The 23,848-nt window shown below is 36.2% G+C and overlaps 1 protein-coding gene across 5 annotated transcripts in view; it reads left to right on the plus strand.

The window, feature by feature from the left end:
• The window catches only part of IQCH (IQ motif containing H), a 359,480-nt gene that overhangs the window by 53,431 nt on the left and 282,201 nt on the right, over positions 1 to 23,848 (plus strand). Inside the window, exon 2 of one of the 5 annotated variants that reach the window (XM_056808701.1) lies at positions 14,816 to 14,886. The exons of the other annotated variants lie outside the window; for them this stretch is intronic. The gene's annotated coding sequence lies outside the window, so the exon portion shown is untranslated. The remainder of the gene's footprint in view (positions 1 to 14,815; positions 14,887 to 23,848) is intronic. 5 annotated transcript variants of the gene reach the window in all.

Genomic DNA, 23,848 nt, shown 5'->3' on the forward strand with positions numbered 1-23,848 from the left:
GAAAAAAGGTATGAGAGAGAGAGAGAGAGAGAGAGAGAGAGAGAGAGAGAGAGAGAGAGAGAGAGAAGAGAGAGAGAGAGAGAAAGGGGAGAGAAGGGAATAGGGCTTAAATACCCCCTCTGTTTAGGCTGGGCCAAAAGGCCCAAGCCCTTAGATAGCTGAGGCAAAGAAAAGAGATCAGTCCCTATCACTCACGTGACCAAAATGGAGAAACAGTCCCAGGGGCCTCTATCTCCAGTTTCCTTCAGAGCAAGCTTCTCAGAGCACAACCTCTCAGAGCAAAACCTCTCCCATGACCTCCAGTCCTCAGACCCCGCTATCTTTAAGGAAACCATCCAAGTTCCCTCCCCTCAGTTCTCACATCTACCAATCACTGTCCATGTCTTCCCTGTGCCAATGGTGGCTCTAGCTTAACCCAGGACTGCCCAGAGGTCTGTGGCTTTGCACATGTCTGTTGAAGGTCATATTCTCAAATAATTAAATCTTGATCCTTTGCTGCAGCCCTTCCTAAATCCTGTTACCCTGAGCAGGGTGGAGATTGGAAGTTCCAAGACCTGGTTCTGTCATTCCAAGTATCTCTAGTGTATCAATTCTAAAATCAATCATGACTCAAAGAACTTCCTGTTCTATGCTTAAGCATAGGTCAAAGCCCTTTCCATTGTTCAGCAAAAGGTTTCTGTCCTAAAGTAATCTTAAGTAGGGAGGAGAAGGACCCTCCCATGCCTATGGGGTTCACATTCCAATAGACTATCAGTAGGAAATTTTTTCAAGTATGAAATTTCCCAATGGTGAAATTTCCAACATTTATAAGTCTAAGAAAATTTAAGGTTAAAGTGTTTGGGGATCAACTTTTCTGTTCAAGTCTGGTATTTTCTTTATAAATGCTTGGAAGCATTCTATTTTATTAAATGACCATACTTTCCCTTGCAAGAATATAGTCAGTTTTGCTGGATAGTTGATTCTTGGTTGTAGACCTAGTTCCCTTGCTTTCTGGAATGTCATATTCCATGTCTTTTGGTCCTTCAGTATAGATGCAGTCAGATCTTGTGTTATCCTAACTGTAGTTCCATGGTATCTGAATGACTTCTTCTTAGCAGCTTGTAATAATTTTTCCTTGGTCTAGTAGTTCTTGAATTTGGCTATAACATTCCTGGGTGTTGTCAGTTGGGGATTAAGTACAGGAGGTGATCTATGGATTCTTTCAATCTCCACTTTTCCCTCTTGCTCTAGAATGTCAGGGCAGTTTTCTTGGATGATTTCCTGTATAATGATGTCCAGGCTTTTTCTTTTGTCATGATCTTCTGGTAGACCAATAATTAAGTTTTCTCTCTTGGACCTGTTTTCTAAATCTTCCATTTTGTGGATGAGGTATTTCATATTTTCCTCAATTTTTTCATTCTTTTGATTTTGTTTTATAGTTTCCTGCTGACTTGTGGAGTCATTTGCTTCTAGTTGTTGGATTTTAGTTTTTAAAGACTACATTTTGTCCTTAGCTTTTTGGCCATCTTTCTCCTTCTGCTCTGATTTTCTTTGGAAGCCATCTTTTATTTCCTTTGCCTCATTTTCAAGCTGATTAATTTTGGCTTTCAAGATACTATTTTCTGTTTCCAGATTATTTATTTTGCTTTTTAAATTCTTTTCCCAGTTGTCTTCAGCCTCTCTTAAATGTTTTTTGAATTGTATTTTGAGTTCTTCTAAAGCCTGTGTCTAATTCGCTGGAGTTTCTATGTTTTTGCTTGGTATTCCTTGATCCTCCTCTGTTTTGTTTGCTCTTTGTTCATTGCCTGGATAGAAGCTGTGAATTGTAATTTCTTTTTTCTTTTTATGTTGTTAACTCCTGTTTCTCCCTTCTTATCCCCCTGTAGTTACCTGTAGTCTTGCTCCTCTCATTATGTGCTGGATCTGTGGGTTTGGGCTATTCTGTCCTGAAGGGGCTTCTTCTCTGTTCAGTTGTTTGATCAGGTTAGTCAGATCTTCCCTGGCTGACAGCATAAGCTGAAAAGAAGCTCGGCTTCCTGCCCTGTTGTCAAGGTTGTTGCCTGTAGTTTGCTGCTGCCTTTGCCCCTTGGAGCTTAGTGAGGTTCTCAGATCAGTTTGTGGGGGAAGGATGTTGGAGCTTGAGCTTCCCTGCCCTCTGAAGGCTTCTTATCTGCCCTGTTGATGAGATTGAGCCAGGGCAGAGAAGTTGATCTGCAAAGCTGGATGTGCCCTGAGGTCAAAACCTTCAGAAGGTCAGGGCAAGATGGAGCATCTTGGATGTGACTTGGCTGCCTCCTCTGTACTTCTCCTCCAGCTGCTTCTATGCTGCCTATGTTCTACACCCTGAGCTTGGCACAGCTTTTCTGGCAAAGTACTCCCTCTGGACTAGTGCCCTTGCCTGCCCAGAGGTTCCAGTCACCCCTGGAGACTCCGTGCTGTAGGTGGGGGAGGGGTAATGGGACCTTCTTTTTTCCTTCCCCTTAAACCCGTGTGTTCTAGAATTCAGGCTTTTTGGGGGGTATACCTTTTGAGTTAGGTCCAGGAGAAGGGTTCCCTAGTTCTGTCCTGTTGTTAGATTTGGTTTTTCCGTCTCCTCAAAGCATTGTGTTTTTGATTGGTGAGGAAGGGTTTAAGGAGTTCTGAATTGTTGCTGTCTCTAAGCTGCCATCTTGAGGTCATTTAGTTTTAAAACCTCTCATTTTTCTGAGGAAGAAATTGGAGTCCAAAGAGATTAAATGATTTGCCTAAAATCACTTAAGTAGGAGTGGCAGGATTTGAAACTAGGTCCTCTGAGGTCTGCTGTCCCATAGTCCTGCCTTCCCAAGCCAATGATAACTCCCTGAATGCAGGGAATTTGCCTTAATGATGTATCCTTGAGTTGACTTGGAGTACATGTTGAGAGAACCAGATACTGCGTTTGCCATTTTGGTATAATTTAATTCAACAAGCAACTTTTAAAAGACTTTTTACCGATATACTTTGTTTTAATATTACAAACATCTCTGGTTACTCTGAGGACTCTCTTAAAACAAAGTAAAACAACTGAGCAAAACTAACAACAAAGTACCCTTATCTGAATGTGTATATAGCTGTAGCTCCCCAAACTCTATTTTAAAGTGTTTTTAAAATAATTTACATAAATCTGGTTTTTATCCTTCCCATCCCCCATCCCAATGGGGTGGAAATTACTTGTAACAAATATTCATTTAATTAAACCAAAGTCACTTATTAGCTCGGTTCAAAACATATATCTCATTCTTCACTCTAAATATATCACCTCTGTGTTAGGAGATGGATAGTTATTTCATGAGTCTTTCCAGAATCCTGTTGATCATAGCTTTCAAAACAACATACATCTATTAAACAGCCACTATGTGCAAAGGAAGGTGTTAAATGTTTGGAGGAGGGGATAAAAATTAGATTAAACTCATTATTTTCTTCATGAAGCAAATGAACACATTAGTCTAGTCTTTTGGGGAAATCTACTAGGGTCATGTTGGCAAAGATGTGGTACATATGCCCCAGCAGCATGGAGGGGCTGCTCTGTTCACATTTCAATCTTGCTTGAGTACAATGTTCACATGCCCCACTTCTCTGTCCAGCAGACCAATCTGAGCACTCCCTCTGCTCTGTGGAGTAATGTGGGGGCTCACATGCAGCTTGAAGGTACAGTTTGAGCACCCAATCTTTAAAAGGTTTGCCAACCCTAGGGAATAGGGATAGAGAAAGGCACTAGATCTATGATTTCACTGGTCCATATAGGGAACTCTCAAGTAAGGAAACTCTCCTAATGTAGATTGGCATCTTCTACATCACTTACCTTCTTAGAAAGATGCCTACTCAATAGTCAGTAAACATTTACTAAACATCTTCTGTGCCAGGCTCTGTGCTGAGATTGGAGTTACAGAGATAGACAAGAGAGAGTCAGAAATTCACAATCTAATGGGGGAAGACAACAGAAAAAAGAAGCTGGAAAGGGTTTGTGGGGAGCACTGTGGTAAAGGGCATGATGTACTATAGCCAGAGGGAGAAATGATGAGAGGTCACTGGTATCTACCCTTTTAAATCAGAGGAAGGGTGGGGCCCCAGGGGCAAGAGATATTGAGGAGATCTGAGTTTCAGAGCTGGTGTCATCTTACAGACTGTTGAGTCTCTCCCTAGAGCAGTGACTGGTTTTTACCCAGAATCACAAAGTAAACATATAGCAGAGGCAGGACTTGAATTCAAATATTTTTGGCTTTGAGGCTGGTTTTCTGACCTCTGTGTCACACTAGGATAAGACACAAAAGAGAGAGATGTATTATATACAATATTATAGAATAAGTGAATTTTTAAAATGCCCAAGAGTGCTATGTGAGATGTACATGGGAAGGTCATTACTAAATAGGAGAGATGAGGGAAGACTACTTTCTACTTTCCTCTTGAGAGGCTAAAAGTCTGACTTCCCTGGCTTGGAGGTGGGCAAGGTACTGAGATTGTGCCTGAGTTCAGCAAGGACAGATGATCCAACTCTTAGCAATCAGGGAGATTCATGTGGGGAAAACTTGTGGCTTACTACTTCAAGAAACTATGATAATATGGATTTGGGAAATTTTCCCACCCCACCCTCTTTGCCTTAGAAGATCTTTTGAGGTTTTAGAATCTAAAAATTCATTATCCTTTAGCTTCCCTGAATTCATCTAGGTTTGTTCTATGACAACAGATATATAGTCTGTTGCTGGGCCCAAGCTTTCCTTTTTCTTTTATAATTCTTATTGATTTAATTTGTTTTATGTCACCTTCATTTCCCATTATCTCTCTTCTACCTCCTCTAGACAGGTATACCTTATGACAAAAGAATAAATAAATAATATTTAACAAAACTGACCATTAGATCTACTCAGTCTGACAATATATGGTACACATCCTGTCTCCCACTTCTGCAAAGGAGGAAGATTGGTTCTTATACCTCTTATACCTCTCCATAGGAGTCAAACACGGTCATTATAATTATTCAGTATTCATGTTTAGTATGAATTTTTTCTTTTGTTCTTTCCATTTATATTGCCATAGTCATTGTGTATACTATTTTCATGATTTTGCTTTTTTTTTCACTTTATATCACTTGATATGTCCTCTCATACTGTTTATTCTTCATAGTCATCATTTCTTACAGTGCAGTAATATTACATTACATTCATGTGTCACAATTTGTTTATTCAGGGCTCAGCCTTTCCAGTTTTTAGGAACAGTACTAGTTAAAAAACAAGAACAAAAAGCTACAGGCCCTGGGGCATAATAAAGCAACATTAGAAAGCTGTCAGCCCTTAGAGACTAGGATAGTTCAGCAGGCAGTAGAGTATAGCTTTCATTGTTTCCAAATTTACCCTTCTGGGTCTCAGGAGAGCTTGAAGCAGGAGATATCAAAAAATATGGCTAAGTTAGAGTTCTTCAGAAATGCTCTTTTCCCTAGAGATCACTCAAATGTTTCTCACAGATTCCCAATTCCTGATCTGTATGACCTTCGGTAGATCACATCACTTCTCTAGGCTTTACTCATTTTTAAAATGAGGGGTTTGAATATATGCAGGAGTATTGTGAGACTCAAATGAGATCAAGCATTTTGCAAAACCTTAAGGTACTATATAAATGTCAGTTACAATAGCTTAAAGTTAACTATCCTCCAGTCTGGTGAAATTACTTAATTTCCTGAAACTTCTTCTGTTCCTCTGATAAACTCAAGCAGTGTTTTTAGAGCAATATAGAGGTGTGTTGGCAAATATTTAACAACTGGGATTTCTAGGGAGAAAAATGACATAAATCCACTTAGGCACTTTTGAGTTTAATCTGCATTATTGATACTTAAGTTTTGACAATCAACAATTAAGTCAACCCTTTGTTTGTAGCTGATTGCTGATTTCTAACATATAAGTGCTCCCACTGAAAATTTAACAATGGGCTCTCCTTTGTTAGAGTTAGCTCTAGCACATACCTGGTGATTCATTCTCTAAAGATCCTCTCATTTTAAAATCTAATATCCTATGACTTCTGGTCATGCTAGGTAGAGGTGTATTTACTTGCACAAATACCCCTATAGCATAGGATCTGCTTAGGAGACCTTTAATCAATTGAACTCCTTCTAAGCCCCATATTGGCAAACCCATGTACATGTGCTGGAGGAGGCTGCTTTCCTCCCTGTCTCTACCCACCTGAGGACATTTCTCACTTCACCCATCCCTCTGCTCAGCAGCCCAATGAGAGTGCTCCCTACCTCCCCATCTGAGAAAAGGCGGTGAGGGGAGGGGCACTCATGTGCAGCATAAGGGTTGCAGTTTGGGCACGTGGTCTCTAAAAGGTACCCCATCACTGTTCTAGCCCATTTGATGAAATAGCATGTAAAAAGAAAGCCAATAGAACCATAAGACATTGATGTTTTAAAGAAAGTGTAAGGAAATTCTTCTCCTTTAGGAGGGGTAACATTCTTCTTGATGGATTTATAGAGAAGCTAGACATTAGCTAACTGAAGGATTAGTTACACTCTTGGTGATCTTTAAAAATACAGTACTCTAAGGAATCTGTAGAGACAGCTTTATCTCTTAGCAGTCAGTGGGGAAAGGATGGGGATGCCTTAAAATTTTTTTTTTAAATAGTATATAATTTTTACCCAATTACATGTAAAAACAATTTTTTAACATTCATTTTTTTAAAAAATGTTGAATTCCAAATTCTCATCCTCCTTCCCACCTGTCCCCCTTTTCTGAAACAGTAAGTAATCTGATATAGATTTTACATGTGCAACCATGTAAAACATTTTTCCATATTAGTCATTTTGTGGAAAAGATCTCAGGAGGGGGATTTCTTTAACAATTCCTTCTTTCCTACCATGAAAACATCCAGTGGAAGAGAATCAAGCTATGAGTTGAAAGTTAGCAAGATGAGTTGAAAGTTATCTTTGGCAAAGAGGAGTCAAGCTTCAGGGAAGAGCAGACCTAGGAAGTTCAACACCCTTCCCAAAAGAGTTGCACCCAGATGAAGTAGCATGAGGACGCCATGAGAAGACAAAAGACTTTAGGACCTTGCACTTTAAAAAGTGTGTGTTGCTTTGGCTACATGTGTTACCACTCTACCTTACCGTATGTGTATGCCTCTCTACAAATGTGTGTACTCTGTGTATGTGTCCACACTTTCCACTAATGCATTATCTTTATTTGTGGGAAAGGATGCCCTAAGCTATGGGGGGAATATTTTGTTTCTGCTATTCATATTATACTTGTTTGTAAATGCCTTTGATTTGAGTTAATTATGTCCTCTCACTAGTGAGGGTTAATCTGTTGGTGGTGGCTCGTGAGCTAGTGTAGAAGCATGGACTCATGATGGAGAACAGAATGCTTCAAAGGCAGCCCTACATCTTTTTAGCAGATGGAATGTGAAGAGTACCTTAGCCAAGCCTTCATAGATGGCTTGTGAGCTCAGTTCCTTCTAGGTCTGCATGTTTGAGAGGAAGTTAGATAACATTTTGGGGGGATTCTAACAGATTTTTCTGGCAAACTTTCAAAGAATCATAGAATTTTACTGCTGAAATCAATCTTAGAGTGTGAACCTAGGCCAAACTTTTCATTTTATAGATGAGGGGAAATTAGGTGACTTGTTTAAGGTTGCATGGCTATTTAGTTATGTGTCATAACCTAAGTTTATTTATCAATTTGATAATGATGATAATAATAATAATAAATATTTTTAAATGTATGCAACAAATTTTCTTTTAAATTCTCAAAATCATTTTATGTTGGATTTCAATACCAATCTGTCAAGTAGGAATATGCTGGTATTATCTCTGTCAGTGTTTCCATTTAAAAAAAATGGATTTTAGAATATTTACTCATTTGTTAAAAAAAAGTGTTTTTGTTTTTCTATTGGTATTGACTTCCACAGACTTTATTTAGCTGCTCATGGTATCAGTTTATGGTACTATTAACAAGCATTGCTTGCTTATTGACATTAGTAGGGTGAATAACATCTGTACCAGCACTTTTCAGGATGGCACAGAAATTGACATCTTTCTTCCCTGCTGTGCTGGCATTTGAGGAAAAGAAAAAACAAAGCAAGAAGCAAAGAGAGGAAAAGAAGAGGTTTCTGCTATACAGTGGGTGTAGAAAATACCTTTAAGCCCAATTATGGGAGCTCTGTGTGCCAGATCTATTTGCCTTTGTTACAGTGGAGAAAACATACTCTAGTTGTGCATTTGCCTTTTCATGTTACATTGTGGTTTGAGTTCTAATGGACTGCCATGGGGATTGATGGCTCAAGATCAACTTCAAATTGCTGATAGTATCTTATAAAAGAAGAATAGCATATTGTGAAACACAACCTCATGAATATCTGACCATGTTACTCTTCTGCAAGTAGTTTACCATTAGGTATACTGTACATTTTACCTAGCAACAGGGCATATAGGAATTTACAGTAGAGCTCAGCATTATATTCAGGGATAATGAGATTTGACATTGGGGTTATACAAGAAGGTAGAGGGAGCTAGTAATTAATAAGAATTAATTATGGGAAGAGAACCGAGATGCCCATAGCAAAGTAATGGCTCAGCACAATAAATTGATGGAAATGGAATGACAACCAAATTCAGTATTGGAAGATCTAGGACAAATTACAGATACACAGACTGGTCTATAAGTATAGATATTTGTAAACAAAGGAAGAGGAGAAGGACAAGAAGAAGAAGAGAAGGAGGAGAAAAAGGAGGAGGAGGAGGAAGAAGAATAATTTCATGTAATAATATAAGGTTTTGTCTTTCGTATGTGTGCATGTTTGTTTTTGATGGTTATTATGTTTATTTACAAATTATAAAAAGAAAAAAAGAAAGACTCACCAAATTCTAAATTACACTAGATCTGCTGAGGTTGTCATCAGAAGAATTGATCATCAACTGTAGACTTGACTACTCTCAGTAATGTAGTGTTCCAGGAAAATTCTGAAGGATTTATGACAAAAAATGATAACCAGTTAAGAGAAAGAAGTGTTGGAGTCAGATGCAGATCAAAGCATGCTATTTTTCACTTTATTTTATTTGTGTTTTTATTTTGAGGTTTTGGTTTTTTCTGAGTATTCTCTCAACAATGATCAATATGGAGTTATGTTAAATCCTTTTTGTCTGCTATGGAGAAGATATTCTAGAAGGATGGCTTGAACATAAGGTAAAGCTGATTTTTTATAGAATGACCACTATTAAGGAGACAATATTGTAAAAAAACAACTTGATTTTGACACTTCATACGATCTGCATCTTATCCCTACCTCTTGGCTTTCCTTCAAGCCTCAGCTAAAATCACATCTTCTGATAGAAGTCTTTTCCTAGTTCTCTTTAATCCTTTTTTTAAAGCCCTTACATTCTCTTAGAATCAATATTAAGTACTGGTTCCAAGACAGAAGAGCAGTAAGAGCTAGGCAATTGGGATTAAGTGATGTGCTCAGGGTCACACTTGCTAGGAAGTGTCCAAGGCCATCTTTGAATCCAGGTCCTCCTGATTCCAGACCTGGCATTCTAGCCATTGAGCAACTTATCTACCCTCTTCCTTAATCTCTGTGTCTTCCCTCTGAGATTCTTTCTAATTTACCCCGTATTTATCTTGTTGTATATAGTTGTTTTTATATTATCTCCTCCATGAAGGCAGGGATTTTTTTTTAACCTTTCTTATATCCCTGGTTCTTAGGTCCATATCTGGCTCATAGTAGATGCTTAATAAATGCTTATTGAATTTCTCCCTGAAGTCAACTCACGCCTGTCCTGTACTGCTCTATTGTTCTTTGGATGACCTATAACTTTAATTCTTTAACAACCTTGTAGCTTATAATCATATAGCAACCCTGGAAGACTCTTGATATCAGAAAGAGGGCTTTGGGATCATTAAAATTTCTGCTTAGTTTTCCAAATGCAAACCAACCAACACACTCTCTTTTCTACTCCTGATTCCAATTCATTGTCCATTTATAGTGTCTATCCAAGATGTATGCACTAATGAATGAGTTCTGTAGGCTTAGTCACTTTTGCCTGTTTAGATGGTTAGCTCTATTTTAGGTGACTAGGAAATCTTACTATTTTTTACAGTATTCTCAGATTTGATACAATTAGTATTAAATAGCATCTTGTGAAGGATCTCATTATCTATAGGGATTCCCTTTTCTATATGGACTGTAATGGACCACCTTTAGTAAACATCTTATTTTATGTCTCACTTGATATCAGCAATCAGAAGGTCATCCAACTAAGTTATCTCTATCATTACATATTTCAAGGAATCTAGTATAGTCTGAAAATATTTACAAAAGACAGTTTTTTGGAGGAGAGTTTTTTAGGTGAAATTTTATTCTATGGAATCATATCCCTTTTATAGTCAATAAACTGTAAACCCAGTGGGACCAAGTATTTTGTCACATTTCATCCAATTGTGGGACTATAAAGATATGGACTCTCAGGAATATTGTTTATAAAAGCTAGCCTATTCTTTTCCTATTTGTTTCTCAAGGAAGCCCTTGATATTTTTGGAGATTGTTAGAATTATATTGTTAAGATGGGAAAGTAGACATGAGAAAAGAGTTATTGATACTGATATTATTAATATTGATATCAATATATTATTGATATTGATTTACTATTACTTTCCCCTAGTACTTGGTATTTTATCTTTAAAATATCTTGAGAATCAATCCCTCAATACCCTCAAAGTTGTGTCTATAGCATAGATCTTCTCTGGGCCTACCTGGTTTAGTCTAGCTGTGCTTTTCATCTTTATTTTCTTTAATGCCTTTTCCATTTTCTTTTGCAGCATACTGACTGTGATGTTACAGTTTATACATTTTTTTTTAAACCCTTACCTTCTGTCTTGGAGCCAATACTGTGTATTGGCTCCAAGGCAGAAGAGTGGTAAGGGCTAGGCAATGGGGGTCAAGTGACTTGCCCAGGGTCACACAGCTGGGAAGTGTCTGAGGTCAGATTTGAACCTAGGACCTCCCATCTCTAGGCCTGGCTCTCAATCCACTGAGCTACCCAGCTGCCCCATATAAAAATTTTTTTTTTATTTTACTTTTAAATTAAAATTCTGTTCTTCCTCCACCCTTCCCCTACTAATTGGGAAGGCAAGAAATATAATTCTTATACATGTACCATATGTGATATGATGGCTCAGTTCCTTATATATTTATAATAATATAATATATGCTATATTATAATATATATTATATAGAAATGAGACCTTTATCAGAGAAATTTCATGTGAAGATTTCCCCCCATTTCCCACTTTCTTTCTAATTTTGGCTTCATTGATCTTGTTTGAAAAACCTTTTTAATTTAATATAACCAAAATTATCCACTTTACTTCCCATGATCCTCTCTGTCTTGCTTGATCATCACTTCTTCTCCCATCCATAGATCAGACAAGTAATTTTTTTCATATTCTCCTAATTTTCTTATGAAATCACCTTTAATGTCCAAATTATGTACTCATTTTGAATGTACCTTGTTTTGGTGATTAACTTTTTGTAGTGTAGTTTGAGATCTAATATTATTAGGCCCATTTCCCCACATTTTTTCCCTTGATATTCTTGACATTTGTTCCTCCAGATGAATATTGTTATTATTTTTTCTAGCTCTATAAAACAAATTTTTGGTAGTTTGATTGGTATGATACTGAATAATTAAATTAAATAATATTGTCATTTTTATTATATTGGCTTGACCTGCCAATTGTGACAATTGAGTCAACCATACTTGTAGCAGTCCAGCCCATATGTATAATGAAGAGGAAAGGATTGTGTGTGGGCACATGGCCATTCTGCGCACGGCAATGAACTCTGTTCCCAGCGTGGCTAGAGTTAGGGCACAAAACCTTGCTTCCCTTTGTCTTACTCACCTGGGATAAAACCCCACCTTCACCTTGTTGTAATTTGCAATTATCCAATGGCAACACACTATGTAACTCATCAATATGTATTGAGAACATTTGTGTATAAAAAGGGAGCTTGCAGCCATCTTGATCTCTCTCTTGGACAAGATCTCAGGATTGCTGAGCACTGTCTTTCCACCTTTCTCTCTCCTCTCTATCTCTAGTTGAAATCTGGCCTTTGGCCAGCTGTCTCTTTCTTTTCCAATGCTAATACCTAGCATTCTCTAATTCCTCCTATTATTCTCTATTCATTCTCCTAGCTAAGCTATATCATCCTCTGACCAGTGAAGTGTTAAATTGGGATCTTTGGATGGGAATTAGCCTTTCAGAGACGTCCACTGATCGGGGCTTGGCTGTGGCTCCATAATAATTAATAAGACCTGATCTCTGACTCATTTCTGACATCTCAAACTCGGCTCCAACACGCCCTTCGCGGATTCCAAAACTTCTATCCTTTTTCTATCTTCCTACCTTGTGGCTTCTCACGGGTCTGGGAAGCCATAATACTGAATCTATCTTGTTACTTAATTCTGGATCTGGCTCAGTTCTCTTTCTGTTCAATTATAGGTCTCATCCAGTTTCTGTCTTGTGAGAAAACTTTATTCAATTATGGAAATTATGAGAAAACCTTATTGCATTGTTTGAACCTAGCACAAGCTGGAGCATCTCTATCTGTTACTTAAGAGTTCAAATTTATTTAATGCTTAACTAGGTCCATGATGATGAACCTATGGCACATGTAACAAAGAGAGCATGCAAAGCCCACTCTGGGGGCACACATACCATCACCAGCCAAAGTTCTTTACTTGAGAGGGGAGCAGAGTTGCTCCCCTCCTCCTCTCCACTCATGTTGAGGACATTCCTCACTTTACCCACAGCCCAATTGGAGTGCTTTCTGCCTCCCTTGTGTGTGGGGCAAGGGGTGGGGCACAGCACTTGGTCTCTCAAAGGTTCACCATCACTGACCTAGATTATGCTCACCAGAAACCCAATAAGATCTGAAAACTGTTGCAAGGAATTTTCTCACAATTAAACATCTCAAACAACCCATATATCTTATCTGAAACCAGCCCAATATTGCTCTATCAGTTACTGTTTCCTTGTTTCTTTGTCTGAACAGATATTTGGAGGTAGGGCACCTCTTTTTCTGATTGTACTTGTTTAAGCTACCACTCCTAGCTTGAAAAGTCTCTAATCTTTCCTCCAATTACATATTATATTACCTACTCTTGTATCCCACTTAATATCCTGATGACTTTTTTAAAAATTTCATAAAAATCTGTCTCCCCTGGATTTCAGGGTCTAGTGACTAGCTGAGGACTGATTCTGATTTGTTATGCGATTAAAATGCATTGCATGATAAATCAGTATGTTTGAGAGCTTGAACCTTTGGTTCCTCAGCTTGGTACTGGATCCCAATTTGATACTAGATAAGAAGTAGAGGAGTTAATAAATATAATGATGTTTCTATTCATACACACACACACACACACACACACAATACAATAGCTTAGTATTTGATAAACCAAAATATCTCAATATTTTTTCAAGCAGTTTGTATAGTCTTATTTCTATTACAGTTTATATAGCATTTGAATTATTTGTTTTTTAAATGGTTGATAGAATTCATTTGTAAATCCATTTGGTCCTAAGTTGTTTTTCTTAGATAGATCACTTATGGCTTGCTCAATTTCATTTTCTAAGATAGTTAGTTGAGTATCCCATTTCTTCTATTAATCTGGGCAATTTATATTTTTGTAAATATTCATCCACTTAGATTGTCTGTTGTATTGGCATAGACTTGAATAAAATCTCTCCTAATAATTACTTTGATTTTTATCTTCATTTGTTGTATATTCACCCTTTTAATTTTTGATACTAGAAATCTTTTCTTTTTAATCAAATTATCTAAAGTTAATTTATTTTATTGTTTTATGAAACCAACTCCTACTTTTAATTATTAGTTCAATTTAATATGTTTTTAAATGTATTAATCTATTTTGACTTTTTTAAATTTCTGTTTTGGTGTTTGATTGGGGATTTATTTATTTATTTTTTTTTAGTGTTTTTAGTTGCATGCCCAATTTGTTGGTCAGGCCTATCTCTTACTGATATAAGTGTTTGGAGATAAACATTTTTCTCTAAGTACTGCTAGGTCTGCATCCTACAAACTTTGTTATGTTGTCTCATTATTGTCATTATCTTTAGTGAAATTATTGATTATTTCTATGATTTATTCTTTGATTCATTCTTTAGGATTAGATTATTTGTAATTATTTTTAAATCTATACTTCAAAGGCCCTTCACTGAATATAATTTTATTTGCATTATAGTTTGGACAGGTGCATTTAATATTTCTTCTTTACTGCATTTGTCTATGATGGTTTTATGTCCTAATTCATGGTCAGTTTTTATAAAGTTACTATGCACATCTGAGAAACAGATATGAATCTTTCTATTCCTATTCAGTATTCTCCAGAGGATTATCACATCTAAGTCCAATAAAACTTAAATTATTTCTCTTCAATTTATTCTGAGTGGGTTATTTTTCTTATGAGATATTTCACATTTTCTTCTTCCTTTTTTAAAAAAGATTTTTTTGGGCTTTGTTTTATTGTTTCTTGACTTCTCATGCAATCATTAGTTTCCACTTAACCAATTCTAATTGTTAAAGAGTTATTTCTTTAGTGAGGTTTTGTTCCTCTTTTACCATTTGGCCAATTCTGATTTTTAAGAAGTAATTTTTTTTTTCAGCATTTTTGTGCCTCTTTTTCTAAATTCTTTATTATTTTTTCATAATTTTCTTGCTTAACTCTAATTTGTTTTCCTAATTTTCCCTCTATCATTCTTATTTGCTTTTAAAAATATTTAGTTTTGATTTTTTTTTTAAAAATCACTTTCTTTAGTTCTTCTAGGAATTCTTATTGGACTCATACCTCCATTTTTCTCCTGAGACTTTGCTTCAAGATGTTTTCAGGTAATTATCTGAGCTTGTTTCTTGAGTTTACTAGTCATCATAGTAGTTTTCTAAGGTCAAGTCCTTTTTTGTTGTTGTTTGTTCTTTTTTCCAGCTTACTTCTTTTTTTTAAATTTAACTTAATTTCTTTTGGTTACAATACTCACTTTATTTCCCTTCCCCCCACCTTTCTCGTACCCAACACACACTTTCATTGGGTATTATTTGTGTCCTTGAGCAGAACCTATTTCCATGTTGTTTGCACTAGGATGTTCATTTAGTCTACATTCCCAACCATATCCCTTCGATCCATGTATTCAAGAAGTTGTTTTTCTTTGGTGTTTTTACTCCCACAGTGTTTCCTCTGAATGTGGATAGTGGTTTTTCTCATAGATTCCTCCAAGTTATTCAGGATCACTGTATTGCCACTAATGAAGAAGTCCATTACATTCCATTGTACCACAGTGTATCAGTCTCTGTGTACTTTTTCCTGGTGCTGTTCTTCTCACTCTGCATCACATTTGCATTCCTGGAGGTTGTTCCAGTTCCCATGGAATTCCTCCACTTTATTATTTCTTTGAGCACAATAGTATTCCATCATCAACATATACCACAATTTGTTTAGCCATTCCCCAATTGATGGGCATCCTCTCATTTTCCAGTTTTCTGCCACCACAGAGAGCACAGCTATAAATATCCTTGTACAAGTCTTTTTCCTTATTATCTCTTTGGGGTACAAACCCAGCAGTGCTAAGGCTGGATCAAAGGGCAGACAGTCTCTTAGCGCCCTTTGGGCATAGTTCCAAATTGTCCTACAGAATAGTTAGATCAATTCACAACTCCACCAGCAATGAATTAATGTCCCAACTTTGCCACATCCTCTCCAACATTCAATACTTTCCTTTGCTGTCATGTTGGCCAATCTGCTAGGTATGAGGTAATACCTCAGAGTTGTTTTGATTTGCATTTTTCTGATTATAAGAGATTTAGAACAGTTTTTAATGTGCTTTTTAATAGTTTTGATTTCTTTAACTGAAAATTACCTATTCATGCCCCTTGCCCATTTACCAATTGTAGAATGGTTTGATTTTTTTGTACAATTGGTTTAGCTCTTTATAAATTTGAGTAATTAGCCTTTTGTCAGAGATTTTTGTAATGAAGATTGTTTCCCAATTTGTTGCTTCCCTTCCAATTTTTGTTACATTGGTTTTGTTTGTACAAAACCTTTTTAATTTGATGTAATCAAAATTATTGATTTTACATTTTGTGATTTTTTTCTAGCTCTTGCTTGATTTTAAAGTCTTTCCTTTCCCATAGATCTGACAAGTATACTATTCTGTGTTTGCCTAATTTGCTTACAGTTTCTTTCTTTATATTTAGGTCATTCACCCATTCTGAGTTTATCTTGGTATAGGGTGTGAGATATTGATACAAACCTAATCTCTCCCAAATTGTTTTCCAATTTTCCCAGCAGTTTTTATCAGATAGTGGATTTTGGTTCCCAAAACTGGGATCTTTCGGGCTTATCATAGACTGTCTTGCTGAGGTCATTTATCCATAGTCTATTCCACTGATCCTCCTTTCTGTCTCTTAGCCAGTACCAAATTGTTTTGATGACCACTGCTTTATAGTATAGTTTGAGATCTGGGACTGCAAATCCTCCTTCCTTTGCATTTTTTTTCATGATTTCCCTTGATCCTTGATGTTTGTTCTTCTTCTTTTTTTTAAAATATATTTTATTTGATCATTTCCAAGCATTATTCGTTAAAGACATAGATAATTTTCTTTTCCTCCCCCCCACCCCCCATAGCCGACGCGTAAATCCACTGGGCATTACATGTTTTCTTGATTTGAACCCATTGCTTTGTTGATAATATTTGCATTAGAGTGTTCATTTAGAGTCTCTCCTCTGTCATGTCCCCTCAACCGCTGTATTCTGGCAGTTGCTTTTCCTCGGTGTTTCCACTCCCATAGTTTCTCCTTTGCTTATGAATAGTGTTTTTTTCTCCTGGATCCCTGCAAATTGTTCAGGGACATTACACCGCCATTAATGGAGACATCCATTACGTTCGATTATACCACAGTGTATTAGTCTCTGTGTACAATGTTCTCCTGGTTCTGCTCCTCTCGCTCTGCATCACTTCCTGGAGGTTGTTCCAGTCTCCATGGAACTCCTCCACTTTATTATTCCTTTTAGCACAATAGTATTCCATCACCAACATATACCACAATTTGCTCAGCCATTCCCCAATTGATGGGCATCCCCTCGTTTTCCAGTTTTTGGCCACCACAAAGAGCGCAGCTATGAATATTTTTGTACAAGTCTTTTTGTCCATTATCTCTTTGGGGTACAGACCCAGCAGTGCTATGGCTGGATCAAAGGGTAGATATTCTTTTGTTGCCCTTTGGGCATAGTTCCAAATTACCCTCCAGAATGGTTGGATCAGTTCACAACTCCACCAGCAATGAATTAATGTCCCTACTTTGCCACATCCCCTCCAGCATTCATTACTTTCCTTTGCTGTTATGTTAGCCAATCTGCTAGGTGTGAGGTGATACCTCAGAGTTGTTTTGATTTGCATCTCTCTGATTATAAGAGATTTAGAACACTTCTTCATGTGCTTGTTAATAGTTTTGATTTCTTTATCTGAGAACTGCCTATCCATGTCCCTTGCCCATTTATCAATTGGAGAATGGCTTGATTTTTTGTACAATTGATTTAGCTCTATATAAATATGAGTAATTAAACCTTTGTCAGAGGTTTCTATGAAGATTTTTTCCCAATTTGTTGTTTCCCTTCTGATTTTAGTTACATTGGTTCTGTTTGTACAAAAGCTTTTTAGTTTGATGTAGTCAAAATTATTTATTTTGCATTTTGTGATTCTTTCTATATCTTGCTTGGTTTTAAAGCCTTTCCCCTCCCAAAGGTCTGACATGTATACTATTCTGTGTTTACCCAGTTTACTTATGGTTTCCTTCTTTATGTTTAATTCACTCACCCATTTTGAATTTATCTTGGTGTAGGGTGTGAGGTGTTGATCTATTCCTAGTCTCTCCCACACTGTCTTCCAATTTTCCCAGCAGTTTTTGTCGAATAGTGGATTTTTGTCCCAAAAGCTGGGATCTTTGGGTTTATCGTATACTGTCTTGCTGAGGTCGCTTTCCCCCAGTCTATTCCACTGATCTTCCTTTCTGTTTCTTAGCCAGTACCAAATTGTTTTGATGACTGCTGCTTTGTAATATAGTTTAAGGTCAGGGACTGCAAGGCCCCCATCGTATGTGTTTTTTTTCATTATTTCCCTGGATATCCTTGATCTTTTGTTCTTCCAAATGAACTTTGTTATGGTTTTTTCTAAATCAGTGAAGAAGTATTTTGGTAGTTCAATGGGTATGGCACTAAATAGATAAATAAGTTTGGGTAGGATGGTCATTTTTATTATATTGGCTCGTCCTATCCATGAGCAGTTAATGTTTTTCCATTTGCTCAAGTCTAGTTTTAGTTGTGTGGCGAGTGTTTTGTAGTTGTGTTCATATAGTTCCTGTGTTTGTCTTGGGAGGTAGATTCCTAGGTATTTTATTTTGTCTAAGATGATTTTGACTGGGATTTCTCTTTCTAGTTCTTGCTGCTGAGCTGTGTTGGAGATATATAGAAAAGCTGATGATTTATGTGGGTTTATTTTGTATCCTGCAACTTTGCTAAAGTTGTTGATTATTTCAATTAGCTTTTTGGTTGAATCTCTAGGATTCTTTAAGTAGACCATCATGTCATCCACAAAGAGTGATAACTTGGTCTCCTCCTTGCCCATTTTGATGCCTTCAATTCCTTTATCTTCTCTAATTGCTACTGCTAGTGTTTCTAGTACAATGTCAAATAGTAGAGGTGATAATGGGCATCCTTGTTTCACTCCTGATCTTATTGGGAATGCATCTAGTTTATCCCCATTGCAGATGATATTAGCTGATGGTTTTAGATATATACTGTTTATTATTTTTAGGAATGACCCTTCTATTCCTATGCTTTCTAGTGTTTGATCTTTTGTTCTTCTAAATGAACTTTGTTAGGGTTTTTTCTAATTCAGTAAAAAAATTTTGGGTAGTTCAATAGGTATGTCACTGAATAGGTAAATTAATTTGGGTAGGATTGTCATTTTATGTTAGCTCGTCGTACCCATGAGCAATCAATGTTTCTCCAATTGTTTAGATCTAGTTTTAATTGTGTGGGGAGTGTTTTCTAGTTGTGTTCATATAATTCCTGTATTTGTCTCAGCAGATAGATTCCCAAGTATTTTATATTGTCTAGGTTGATTTTAAATGGAACTTCTCTTTCTAATTCTTGCTGCTGAAATAGGTTGGAGATATATAGAAATGCTGATGACTTTTGTGGGTTTATTTGGTATCCTGAAACTTTGCTAAAGTTGTTGATTATTTCAACTAGCTTTTTTGTTGATTCTCTAGGATTCTTCAAGTAGACCATCATATCTTCCGCAAAGAGTGATAGCTTGGTCTCCTCATTGCCAATTTTAATACCTTCAATTTCTTTTCCTTCTCTAATTGCTACTGCTAGTGTTTCTAGAAGATGTTAAATAATAGAGGTGATTATGGGCATCCTTGTTTCACTCCTGATCTTATTGGGAAGGCTTCTAGTTTATCCCCATTGCAGATGATGTTTGCTGATGGTTTTAGATATATATTGTTTATTATTTTTAGGAAAGACCCTTCTATTCCCATACTTTCTAGTGTTTTCAATAGGAATGGCTGTTGTATTTTATCAAAGGCTTTTTCTGCATCTATTGAGATAATCATATGATTTTTTTTTAGTTTGCTTGTTAATATGGTCAATTATGTGGATAGTTTTCCTATTATTGAACCATCCTTGCATTCTTGGTATGAATCCTACCTGGTCATAGTGAATAACCCTTGTGATGACTTGCTGGAGTCTTTTTGCTAGTATCCCATTTAAGATTTTTTCATCTATATTCATTAGGGAGATTGGCCTATAGTTTTCTTTCTCTGTTTTTGACCTGCCTGGTTTGGGGATCAGTACCATGTTTGTGTTGTAAAATGAATTTGGTAGAACTCCTTCTTGGCTTATTCTGTCAAAGAGTTTGTATAATATTGGAGTTAGTTGTTCTTTGAATGTTTGATAGAATTCATTTGTGAATCCATCAGGACCTGGGGATTTTTTCTTAGGGAGTTCTTTGATGGCTTGTTCAATTTCTTTTTCTGATATGGGGTTGTTTAGGTAATCGATTTCTTCCTCTGTTAGTCTAGGCAATTTATATTTTTGTTAGTAATTATCCATGTCACCTAGATTGCCATATTTGTTGCCATATAATTTGGCATAATAGTTTTTAATGATTGCCTTAATTTCCTCTTCATTAGAGGTTAGGTTTCCCTTTTCATCTTGGATACTGTCAATTTGGTTTCCTTCTTTCCTTTATTTAATTAGTCTGACTAGTACTTTGTCTATTTTATTTATTTTTCCAAAGTACCAGCTTCTAGTCTTATTTATTAAATCAATAGTTTTGATTTTCAATTTTATTAATTTCTCCTTTGATTTTCAGGATCTCTAATTTAGTCTTCATCTGAGGATTTTTAATTTGTTCACCTTCTAGTTTTTTAATATGCATGCCCAATTCATTGACTTCTGCCCTCTCTAATTTGTTAATATATGAACTCAAGGATATAAATTTCCCCCTGAGTACTGCTTTGGCTACATTCCATAGGTTTTGAAAAGATGTCTCATCATTGTAATTTTCTTCAATGAAATTATTAATTGTTTCTATGATTTGTTCTTTGACTAACTGGTTTTGGAGAATTGTATTGTTTAATTTCCAATTAATTTTTGATTTATCTCTCCATGCACCTTTACTAATTATTATTTTCATTGCATTGTGATCTGAGAAGTTTGCATTTATTATTTCTGCCCTTTTGAACTTGTTCGCAATGATTTAATGCCCTAATATATGGTCAATATTTGTGAATGTACCATGTGCTGCTGAAAAGAAAAGGAGTATTCCTTTTTGTCCCTATTTATTTTTCTCCACATATATACTAACTCTAATTTTTCCAAGATTTCATTCACTTCTCTTATGTCTTTCTTATTTATTTTTTGGTTTGATTTCTCTAGTTCAGATACAGGAAGGTTCAGGTCTCCCACTAGTATAGTTTTTCTATCTATTTCATCCTTGAGCTCCTCTAGTTTCTCCTTTAGAAATTTGGATGCTATGCCATTTGGTGTATACATGTTGAGTACTGATATTTCCTCATTGTCTATGCTGCCTTTTATCAGGATGTAATTACCTTCCCTATCTTTTTAAACTAGATTTATTTTTACTTTGGCTTTGTCTGATATCATGATTGTGACTCCTGCCTTTTTGTCTGTTGATGCTCAATAGATTTGGCTCCACCCTCTTACTTTCACCCTATGTGTATCTACCTTCTTCATGTGTGTTTCTTGTAGACCGCATTTGGTAGGGTTTTCAATTCTAATCCACTCTGCTATTCGCTTGCGTTTTATGGGTGAGTTCATTCCATTCACATTCAGAGTTATGATGACTAGCTGTGTATTTCCCAGCATTTTGATTTCTGCCCCTATTCCTCCCTTTTCTTCTTTCACTATTTCCTTCTACACCAATGTTTGTTTTTAATCAGTCCCCCTAGTTCTCTCCCTTATTTTACTTCCCTTTCTACCCCCTCCCTTCTTATTCCCCTCTTACTTTCTTTGCAGTCTTTTAAAAACTACCCCCCACCCTCTCCCTCCCTCATACTGCTTCCCTCCCCACCAGTCCATTTGTTACTATTCTACTCCCTTATAAGGCGCAAATCTATTCTCTGCCCCAATGGATTGGATTGTTCTTCCCTCTTTGGGTCAATTTCAATGCATGTAAGAGTTGAGTATTTCCTGTCTCCAGCCTCTTTACCCTTCCAGTGTATTCATGTTTTCCCCCCCTCCCACCATGAGCTTCTTTGTGACATATAAATTTGCCCCCTTTTGTTTCTTTTCCCATTTCTTTTAGTATTAACCTCTTTTTTTAGCTCTAGTTGTATATATATGTATTTTTATACATATATATGTATTTATGCATGCATATATCTACATACCTATTTATGTCTTGTTATTTCATTCTATACAGTATGTCATTGTTCCCTCTCAGTATAATTTTTCTAGCTGCCAATGTGATAACAACAGTTTTTAAGAGTTACCAATGACCTCTTTTCTTATAGGGATACATATCATTTTAACTTATTGAATCTCAAAAAAAGTTTTTTTGTGTTTTATTTTTCTTTTTTCCCTCTTTTTAAATTACCTTTTGATGATTCTCTTGAGTTCTGTGCTTGGACATCACATTTTCTGTTCAGGTCTGGTCTTTTCAAATTATTGGAATTCTTCTATTGTGTTGAATGACCATACTTTCCCCTGTAAGAATTTAGTCAGTTTTGCTCGGTAGTTGATTCTTGGTTGTACACTTAGTTCCCTTGCTTTCCGGAATATCATATTCCATTTCTTTCAGTCCTTCATTGTAGATACAGCCAGATCCTGTGTTATCCTCACTGTGGTTCCATGGTATCTGAATGACTTTTTCTTGGCATCTTGTAATATATTTTCTTTGGTCTGACAGTTCTTGAATTTGGCTATAACATTCCTGGATGTTGTCAGTTGGGGATTAAGTACAGGAGGTGATATCTGGATTCTTTCAATCTCTAATTTTCCCTCTTGTTCTAGAATATTGGGGCAGTTTTCTTGAATAATTTCCTGTAGAATTATGTCCAGACTTTTTCTTTTGTCATGGTCTTCTGGTAGACCAATGATTCTTAAATTGTCTCTCCTTGAATGATTTTCTAAATCTTGTTTTGTGAATGAGATGTTTCATATTTTCCTCAATTTTTTCCTTCTTTTTGTTTTGTTTTATAGTGTCCTGCTGCCTTGTGAGGTCACTTAATTCTAGTTGTTGTATTCTGGTTCTTAAAGATTGGATTTCATTCCTGGATTTTTGGTCATCCTCCTTCTGGTATGATTTTCTTTGGAGGTCATCTTTCATTCTCTTTACCTCATCTTTTATCTCCTTTGCCTCATTTTCAAGTGGGTTGATTTTGGCTTTCAAAACACTATTTTCTGTTTCCAGATGACTTTGTTAGTTTTTAAGTTCTTTTCTCAATTGTCTTCAGCCTCTCTTAATTGTGTTTTGAATTGCATTTTGAGTTCTTCCAAAGCCTGTATCCAATTTGCTGTGATTTCTGATTTTTCCTTTGCTGAACCCTCCCCCTCTATTTCCTTCACTCTTTGCTCATTACTTGTACAGAAGATGTCTATTGTAAAACCATCCGGAAACATCATCTGTAATGGTGTTATAAACTAGAAGCCTTCCCAATATGATCAGGAGTGAAACGAGGATGCCCATTATCACCTCTATTATTTAACATTGTACTAGAAACACTAGCAGTAGTAATTAGAGAAGAAAAATAAATTGAATGTATTAAAATTGGCATTGAGGAGACCAAGCTATCACTCTTTGCGGAAGATATGATGATATACTTAAAGAATCCTAGAGAATCAACCAAAAAGGTAGTCGAGATAATCAACAACTGGTATTACTGATATTACTCTTGACTCCTATATATTTTTATTTGGCAAAGAATGAAAGTATTAGCTGGTTGAGATAATTTCTTTAGGTTTCCTTTCTCTGAAAAGGTAAAAGGATTCACATGTACAAAAAAAAAACGTATAGTAGCACCTTTTGTAGTGGCAGAAACCTAGAAACTCAGGGAGTGTCCATCCATTGGGGAATGGCAGAAAAATTTATTGCATCTGAATATAATGTAATACTATTGTACTAAATAAAAGGACAAAAGAGAAAACAAATTCCTTTCTGTGTTAATTGGTTTATAGTGGTTATACTGCCACTGGAAATAGTGACAGGTTGCTAATACCTGTTCTTTTATCCATATCCCATATTTTAGAATTAGAAATTTGTTCAAATAA

The sequence above is a fragment of the Monodelphis domestica genome, chromosome 1 (assembly GCF_027887165.1).
Source record: "Monodelphis domestica isolate mMonDom1 chromosome 1, mMonDom1.pri, whole genome shotgun sequence".
In the NCBI taxonomy this organism is placed as follows: Eukaryota; Metazoa; Chordata; class Mammalia; order Didelphimorphia; family Didelphidae; genus Monodelphis; species Monodelphis domestica.